General features: G+C 43.9%; 1 long non-coding RNA gene across 1 annotated transcript in view; it reads left to right on the top strand.

Annotated features, from left to right (window-relative positions):
• The window catches only part of LOC142658674 (uncharacterized), a 145,450-nt gene extending 137,114 nt beyond the window's left edge, over positions 1-8,336 (top strand). The window contains exon 3 of the long non-coding RNA XR_012850150.1: positions 5,974-8,336. This is a non-coding gene — a long non-coding RNA (uncharacterized LOC142658674). The remainder of the gene's footprint in view (positions 1-5,973) is intronic.
• The last annotated feature ends 1,545 nt before the right edge of the window (positions 8,337-9,881 follow it).

Raw genomic sequence — 9,881 nt, 5'->3', positions numbered from 1 at the left:
AACATAGGTCCGTGCGAGGCGCGTGAAAATCACGCACGTTGCACGGATGTATTACACGTTCGTCTGAATAAGCCCTAACAATAAGGCCCAGTTCACAGAGTTTTTGGGCCTTGATATTGACTCGGACACTGCGTCAGAATCAGCACCAAACAACTTCCAAAACCGCCTCCCATTGATTTAATCTGAAATCAATGGGAGTAAGTCGTGGAAAAAAGAAAAAGCAGCACGTCCTTTCTTGCCGCGGTTCCGCCTCTGACCTCCCATCGAAATCAATGGGAGGCAGAAAATGCATTTTTCGCTGCGTTTTTTGTCTGCTGTCCTCAATCGCAGCGGGCAAAAAACGCAGCAAAAAAACACGGCAAGATAGTGTGGGCAGGTCAAAATCTGCCTCAAAATTCTTTAAGGAATTTTGAGGCAGATTTTTTCGGCCTGCAAAATACTCTGTGTGAACAGGGCCATACATAAACAGCACTTTGAGACACTTTACTCACCGTGTCAGAAGAGCTGCTCCCACTCCAGTCCTCTTCAGGCGATGTCTTCGGTCCAGATGTCGTCCTTGACCTCCAGACTCCAGAAAATGGCGGGGATCGTAGAACTCCTGCCGCCGCGCAACAACTAGACTCCTCCCCCTCTCCTTACGCAGCTACGCTCTGGAGAAGGAGGACGAGGCGGAGTCGGACGAGGAGGACGACGAGGAGGCGGAGTTGGACGAGGAGTCGGAGGACGAGGAGGCGGAGTCGGAGGCGGGCCAGCAGGTAAGTAAACTGTGCGCCGCTGTCCCTGTGTGGCTGTCCTTCCCCGTAGATCGGACTTGTGATGCGGGCGCACCGCCTCCCTCTCGGCGGCGCGCCTGGTCGTTCGCGCGTGGGCGCGGTCATGCGCGCGCGGGTGCGAGCTTGCGGTCGTGCGCGCGCAAGCGGTGTTTCGCGGCGGTGATGAGAGGGGGGCCCGCAGCTCACGGCGGTGTTTGACGAGAGGGGGGCCCGCAGCTCACGACATTGTTTTGCTGAAAAGAACAGACCCCATTGCAGGGGCCTGTTTTTTTCTACCAAAGGCAAGTCGCGGCAGTTGCCGGGCCCCCCTTTCAATTAAGTTTGGCCGTGCCCCCTACACTAGTACCCCTAATAACCCCCTGATGGCGGCCCTGTGTAGCGCGAATCACGCGCGTCACCCGGAAGTGCTTCCGTGTGCCGTGCACGATTTGCACGCACCCAATGACTTCAATGGCTGCGTGCTGCGCGAAACACGGGCAAGTATATGACATGTCGTGAGTTTTACACAGCGCACACACGCTGCGTGAAATTCACTGACAGTCTGAGCGGCCCCATTCACTAACATAAGTCCGTGCGACGTAATAAGTATCACGGACGTATAACCCGTTCGTGTGAATAAGGCCTTATATTGTCATTTGTAGTGAATTTTCGGTGCACAATCCGCACCAAAAATAGGAGGCAAGTAAGTGGCTTATTCAGATGTCCATGTTCGGTCTGTGATATACGGAGCGTGTATCGGCCATATTTCCCGGACCGACCACAGTTCAGGGAGCCGGGTTTCTAGCATCACAGTTATCTATGATCATAGTCCCTCCCTTCCCGTGGGAATACTGTCCCCGGTCCCGTACTGAAAGCATCATTACAGTATGGGACAGTATTCCCGCAGAGAGGCAGGGACTCCCAGCAACACTGATAACTATGATGCTAGGAGTCCGGCTCCATGAATTGTGGTCAGCCTGTGAGATACAGCCGATACACGCTCCGTATGTCACGGACCGAATGCGGCCGTCTGAATAAGGCCTTAGTCTAGTTACACAGTGCGGTGAAATCCCATTTTTTTGCCACAATTTTTGCAAAAAAACGTGACTTGACCGCACTGTGAGAATATAGCCTAACAGCACTTTTCATGTTTTGTATCTTTTTTTTAATGCAATTTTCGTAATTGCGGCACAAATCACGCGGTTTTGCCGCGATTTTTATATAATCGCGGCAAAACTGCGCCATTTTTGCCGCGATTACGAAAATCGCGGCAAAAAAGCGCTAGGAAAATAAAAAAAATACCAAAAAACTTTTTAACCAACTTTATACAATCTACAAATGGGGTCAGGGGGATGGGAATCAGAATGGATAGGGGAACATACTCACCAGCCTGCATGTCCTGTCGGCAGTGTAGAGGAGCTGGGGGGCGGGATCTCCACACGCAGCTTCAGCACATGCTGCATCTTCCTCTCCAGTGAAGCTACAACAGGTATGCAGGGGCTGCCGCGAGTGTTGCTAGGGGAGTGTCGCTAGGGGGGTGTCGCTAGGGGGGTGCCGCGGGCGTTGCGAGGGGGGCCCGTGAGCGTTGCGAGGGGGGGCCCGTGAGCGTTGCGAGGGGGGGCCCGTGAGCGTTGCGAGGGGGGGCAACAGTCCGAGGGGGGGGGGGGGCGACGGCAGCCCGGCGGGCCCCTTTTACTTCATCCATGTGGCCGGGCCCCTGACGGGAGTACCAGTAATACCCCCCTGATGGCGGCCCTGGGAGCATGTATTAATGTATTTTGCTTTTTCTGCAATTTAGACCTTTTGACTGACATAGCCGTGCTATCTGCTATCCGTGGTATATCTGCATCAGTTGCCTGGCAACTTGTGATGCCGTTATACACATGATCAGACCAGTGGAACGCATTGAGATGCATTACATCATTTTGATGCGCTCAATGCGTCCTGCTGCTGAGCAACGATGCATTTCCGCCTCTGGGGATTACACGGATGTATCACATCCTAATTACCATGAGTTGTGCAGCTGACTGCTACTATGTATGCCTAGGGCTTTGCATACTAATGATCTACCTGATGCATCTGAAGTTCTGATTGGTGAGTGGGTTCATGATGATGTATCTCAACACCACTGAGGCATAAATGATTATGATTTAATCAGTTGTTTTTAACGTTTGTTGTATTGTATATTGCTGTTCACGCTATTGTATATGCACATATGCACCTTCTGTATCATGTTTATTATGTACAATGATACCTTAAACCATGTATTAATCAAGTTTTTAAGCACTTAACACTTTATTATATTGTAATGAGACCAATTATGCAAAGTAGTCTCAACCCTATATATGTTTGCAGTATTAGATGTGTCACTAGGCTTGATAAAGATCCTATTGTAGGATTGAAACGTTGCTGTTGTATCTGGAGTGAATAAACCACCACTTTTTTCATATTGGAGTGCTGCAAAGTTTCTTTATCTATACATTACATTACGTCCGAGGATCGGGACGTTTTGCTGGGCACCTGATCAACAATTTCTGCGTGAGTGCTGCTGCTTTCTTTTTTGCTATATATATATATATATATATATATATATATATATATATATAAATAGAGAGAGAGAGAGAGAGAGAGAGAGATGCTGCTGTGAGAGATGCATTTCTATCTATTGTCTCTCTCACTCTCTCTTTCTCTATACATTTATAGAGAAATCGCAGACGCTGCCTGAGACACTACTACAGCCCCCCACACCACATCAATAAAAAGTTACTATTGTAACTCGGGCCACGGGCCCCTGTTACTATAGTAACAGGCTGTACTTACCTTCCTGGTTCCGGATCGCAGCGGAGGTCCTGACGTCAAGCGCTGTGCGCAGCGCATGACGTCACAGCGCTATGCGCCGCGCACAAGATCGAGAGGACAGAACTTCCGCCGCGGCTGAAGAGGAAGGTAAGATTAGTAGCAATGACTGGCGGGGTCCGACTCCCGGGACCCGCCAATCAGCTGTTTTAAAGGTGCTGCAGCACTCGTACGAGAGCTGCTTCCCCTTCTTTCTGGTCACACTGTGAATCGGTGTCGGCGATTCACAATGTGAGCGAGTAGTGAAATGAAGGGGAAGCAGCTCTCGTACGAGTGCTGTGGCCCCTTCAAAACAGCTGATTGGCGGGTCCCTGGAGACGGACCCCGACACTTCAGCTATTGATGGCCTATCCTGAGGATAGGCCATCAATGTTTAGGGACTGGACAACCCCTTTAAGCCTACGATGTAGCAGGCTTAGAGGGCCCATGAGACAGGATCACAGATTGTGTGATCCTGTGTGCTGGGCCCTGTATCTAAGCCAATCATATGGTAGGCTTAGATACATGGCCCATGTGTGATCCTGTCTGATGGGCCCTGTATATATAGATACATGGCCCCAGCACACAGTAATCTTATACTGTATAAGATTACTGTCTGCTGGATCCTGTATCTAAGCCTACCTTGTGGTAGGCTTAGATACAGGGTCCCACAGACAGTATCAGACATGGGCCCTGTATCTAAGCCTAACACATGTGTTACTAATCATTTTTTTTGTGTGTTTTCTTACAGGTTCGGTCGTTGGACTACGTCGGATTCCTGGACTACTTCGATGACGGCTTTTTTTTTATTATCAATAAAATGGCTAATGAGGGTTGTGTGTTTTTTTTTATTTCAATAAAATATTTTTTCTATGTCTTTGTGTTTTTTTTTTAAACTATATTACTACCGCCTTAGTAATGGCCGCCGGCTGATTGACAGCATCCATTGCTAAGGCGGGGCTTCGTGTTAGCCGATGCAGAGGCTAACACTAACCCCCTTTATTACCCCGGTACCCACCGCCACCAGGGGTGCTGGGAAGAGCCGGATACCATTCAGTACTTGACCATCTGTAGTGATGGTCGGCCACTGGGGTGGCCGCAGGCTGGTATTATCAGGAGGGGAAAGGCCAAAAACAGTGCCCCTTCCCACCCTGGTAATGCGAGGCTGCTGCTGCTTTATTGTATCTGGCTGGTTATGAAAAATGGGGGGGACCCCACGTCATTTAAAAAAATAAAATTAAAACATAATTGGAAAGAACGATGTCGGGCCCCCCCCAATTTTCATAACCAGCCAGATACAACACAGCAGCAGCAGGCAGCATTACCAGGGTGGTAGGTGCCACTGGTTTTGGCCTTCCCCAGCCTAATACTACCAGCCTGCGGCCACCCCGGTGCCTGCCCGTCACTACAGATGGACGGGTACTGGTTCGTACCCGGCTCTTCCCAGTACCCCTGGTGGCGGTGGGTACCGGGGTAATAATGGGGGTTAGTGTTGGCCTCTTTACCGGCTAACATTAAGCCCCGCCTTAGTAATGGAGTTTGTCAATCAGTCAGCGGCCATTACTAAGGCGGTGATAATAAAGTTTAAAAAGATACAAGGACATAGAAAAAATATTTTATTGAAATAAAAAAACACAACCCTCATTAACCCTCATTAACCATTTTATTGAGAATAAAAAATGCCGTCATTGAAGTCCTCGTATCCGAAGTCCAACAACCGAACCTGTAAAAAAACACAAACACACAAAAATAATCAGCAAAACTTCAGCTCAATCGGACAAGTGCTAGGCGACCCTCAAACGCCTTGAAGTATACATAATCAAAATACGCATTATTTTTCAATTTTCTAAAAGTTTAGCTACGACCCCCCTATCTTGTTCCAATCAACAGAAAAACGATCTTTGCTAAATTTTAGCTCAATCGGACAAGTGCGCGGCGACCTTCATCGACCATGAAGTTTTGACATTTTCGCCCGGAAAGTCATTTTTTCAGATACATTTTTTTTTTAGTTATTTTCTTTGTAATCACTTGTAAGCACTACTAATGGATATTAATGTGAGTTTTCATTAATTTAATTAGCATGCATTTTTTTTCCGATAGAATGTGATTTGCTATTGCTAAGTTAAAATGAAAAATCACCAAATGTGTGCAGTGTGAATTATGTTTTACGATTTTTCATTAATATTATTAGATAAATTTATACTATTATTATTATTAGACTTTTACTATTATTATTATCATTATTATTATTATTATTATTAGATAAACTCATATTATTAGATAAACAAATTTTATAACCTCTCCATTTTTATAATGTTATGTGCTTTGTTTACATATTTTGTAACCAAATATGATGTTGTGTATGATTTTTCAATTTTTGTTTCAGAACTGTTTGTGCTGCTGGTGTAAAGTGACTTTTGTGACGTGTTCTACCTAGACTTGTAAAATGGCATCAACTTCTTCAGGTAGTTTGTCACAGAAGTTAAGAAAAGATTTTAATGTCTATCTTGCTGGCTAAATTTCCAATCAAATCGTCGGAGCCAAACTACCTTCGAACCAGCAAGTTTTAAGCATTTTTTCTCTACAATATAAGAGTTGTAAATCTTACAACGAAGGAAAGCACAGCATTGGTGATTCAAGAAGTAGAATTTTTTTGGCAAAAAGCACGAATTCCTACTAGAAGAACTGACCACTGCGTTGATAAGTTACTTAAACTCTATGATGAATGGAAAGGTTTACGGAAAAATTTGATTGGAACTGCAAGCAAGGAAAAATAAAAAAAAGAGATCTTTTTGTGGAAATTATGGATGATCTCTTTGACATAGGCCATTCAGATGCGTTGGTACAGATGAAAAATCAAGAGGATAAGAATTTATTAATGATTCAGCGCTAAAAAGTAAGACCGGGCAAAATTGGTTGTTGTCGATCAAAAACTAAAACACAAGGAAGAAAGAGCACTGAAGCGCACTGCAATGGAAAAAAAGAATTATGAAGAAATGGAACAACATTTTGCTACTCATCAGCTTTCTACATCAAAAACTGATGATTCAACATCAAGCAGCAAAAGCAGTGATGGTGGTGACGACAGTGAATATTCCTCTGTCATCGTTCAGCAAATCTCAGCAACAGCAAAAACCGCAGCAGCAGTAGCAACAGTTCCAGCAACTCAAGGTACATTGCAGTTTTTTACTCCCCGTCTCACTGAAGTTTTTGATAGGTGCAAAATCACTGAAAGAAATGGGGTTAACATATTAATGGCTGCTGCAGAAGCTTTCGGGTATGATACTGAAAACCTGGTAATAAATCACACTTATTTTCAACGCCTTAGAATTTTTTTTTAGAGAAGCGAGACTCACAGAAATTCAGCAGAAATTTAACCTGAACGGACTGCGAAGAATTAGTGTTGCACTGGGATGGAAAGCTGCTCCCAGTACTCACAGGTGTTGAAAAGGTTGATAGACTGGCAATAATAATAACTTTTCAAGGCAAGGAGCAGTTGTTGGGAGTCCCTGAAATCCAAACATCTTCAGGAGAAGAGCAAGCCATGGATGTTTACAAAGCAATGGAGAAGTGGGGTATAACCAACAAAATTCAGGCACTTTGCTATGAAACGACAGCAAGCAAAACAGGTAGAGTAAATGGTGCCTGTACAAAACTAGAATATGTCTTCAATCGTGGCCTGTTGTACCTCCCTTGCCGTCATCACATTTTTGAGTTCATTTTGAGGAGCTGTTTCGACTCACTGATGGGTGCAACTTCTGGTCCAGACATGGCGCTTTTCAAAAGATATAGAGAAACCTAACTGGCAGCAATGAAGTGCCTGATGATGTCCGCTTTACCATTCTTGAATTTCTTGAAAACCACCTTTCTACGCAGAAATAACAGCGAGATGATTACCAAGAATTGTTGGAGTTAATGACAATCTTTCTTGGCGGCATTCCAAAGAACTGGATATCGTTTCGTATACCAGGATCTGTAAGTCATGCTTGGTGGATGGCAAATCAATTTATGCATTCAAGATATACATGTTTCAAGATAAATTTCAGTCTCATAGGGAAAATAACTCTTTAAGAAGAATGTGTATTTTTCTTGCGCGAGTGTATGTTCGAGCCTGGTTTCTGTCATCAGAAGCAATTAAAGCACCTTATCATGATTTCCTATTCATGCATCAACTGATATATTATCAGGATATTGATTGAGAAATCAGTAAGGCTGCTGCAAAAACAAGATTCCAACCATCTCTGGTACTTCCCGAAACTGTGTCTCTATCCTTATTTGGTGACAATGTTCCAACAGCGGTTAAGGCAAATATGGCTCAAGTTATACTGGAAGAAGACAAAGGTGAAGAAGAGGAAGAAGAAAAAAATCAACTGAAGAGGTACATTCTGCACCAAAATGATTTTTCTTCCTTTACAAACATCGAGTTTTCGTCTTTTGTAACTCCTGGTACAAAAACTTTCTTCACAAGATTTTCTATCAGCAACGATTTCCTCGATAAAGACCCTTCAACATGGAAGGATGATCCCGGTTACAAAAGTGGAATTGAAAAACTTGAGAAGACAGTTGTTGTGAATGACGTTGCAGAAAGAGGTGTCAAACTCATTCAGGATTACAATAACATTCTGATGATGTGAGAACAAAATATGAAACTGAGAAACAATTTGTTTTACAGATCGTTGCCGAAGACCGTAAAAAATACCCAACTGCTACTAAATCCTCTCGTAGGAAAAAATAATGCTTAATGTTCATTCGTTCACATTATATTTTGATTCTATAGAAATTATTGTTGTAAATAAAAATGCAGTTCTCTTATAGAAGTTGTGTGCGTTACTTAAAAAACTAATATTTTTCAAATTTTTCATGTTATTTCAGGAATTTTTCGAATTAACTTTTGGGAAATTTGATTCAGAATGTTTTTAAACAATTGCTGGGGTTGCCTGGTTGTGTTTACATAAATATATCTAAGAAGAAAATAGAAAATGGTCGAGATAGGGAAGAGTATACTGCATTGAACGTAATTAATCGTTACGTAATGTGTGTGTACAGCAGGTAAAATAATTGAGGCAGGACACCAAAGTAGTGAATGAAAAAAGAGGTGTGTTTATTCACCCCACAGGCAACGTTTCGATCCGGCTTAGTGGGAGCTTTCTCATCAGGCAACGTTTCGATCCGACTTACTGGGATCTTTCTCAAGGCTTGAGAAAGATCTCAGTAAGCCAGATCGAAACGTTGTCTGTGGGCTGAATAAACACACCTCTTTTTTCATTCACTACTTTGGTGTGCGGCCACAATTCTTTTACCTGCTGTATGCCCTGAGGGCTCCTAGCCTGAGACTGGGAGGGAATGCACCCAACTCCAGAACTATATGAACCATACAAAAAAGAACTAGAGCATGTAATCAAAAGTATATAAGAATATGCCAATTTTATTACACAAATACGACAGACACTTTATTAAAAAACATGAAAAAGTCAAGACTCTAGTAAAGTTTATGGAGCGAAACATAGAGATTGCTGGATACCATGTAAGAATAGAAATGCTGTACTAGATAACTACAAGATCTATTTCAGACCCAAAGGGGTTCCATACTGATTACCTCTAATACCCTGTAAACATTATCGACTAGTGGAAGGGGGAACAAGCAAAGTGTCAGTGCATGCAAATATCACTCAGAACACAGCCTTACACATAACAGCAGAGAAGGTCGTATGAACCAATGTCCGCTCTAGCACAGAGACCCCCAACGTGTGTTTAGCTGTGAGTGCTTCTTCAGGGGGTGTGTGTTGTGTCCTGACAATATCCAGCCCTTATATAATGTGGAGATAAGTGTATCTAATTTACACCATCACCACAATGAGAGAATCGGCGCATGACCGCTGACGCGACTGGAAGCGAGGCAGGCCCCACTTCCGGCTCCAAGTGCTGGAGCGCACATTCGGATTCCCGACGCATAACGGGAGTTCCGGACATGCACAGTGCGCCTAAGAAGCCGAAGAGGGCAGTGCATAGCTGCCATCAACCACATCACGCATCGCTGGGGATGGTTTTGAAAGAGTGTGAGCCCAAGATATTAAGCGAACGATGCCTTCACTACATATATCGGCACCCTGGATTGATTAGACAAACCCAAGTAAATAGTAAGTGAAAGTAATATGTCCCCAATGAATTACTGCAAATAAACATGTATTGCTAAATCAATAACGAAAAACCCTGTATAGTAGCGATTTAACATAAAATTATAATAGTGGTGACATTAAAAAAATCTAATACCTGGGCGTGTCCTGGGAGCCGATG

The sequence above is a fragment of the Rhinoderma darwinii genome, chromosome 8 (assembly GCF_050947455.1).
Source record: "Rhinoderma darwinii isolate aRhiDar2 chromosome 8, aRhiDar2.hap1, whole genome shotgun sequence".
Classification (NCBI taxonomy): Eukaryota; Metazoa; Chordata; class Amphibia; order Anura; family Rhinodermatidae; genus Rhinoderma; species Rhinoderma darwinii.
This window is presented reverse-complemented; position numbering and strand designations above follow the sequence as displayed.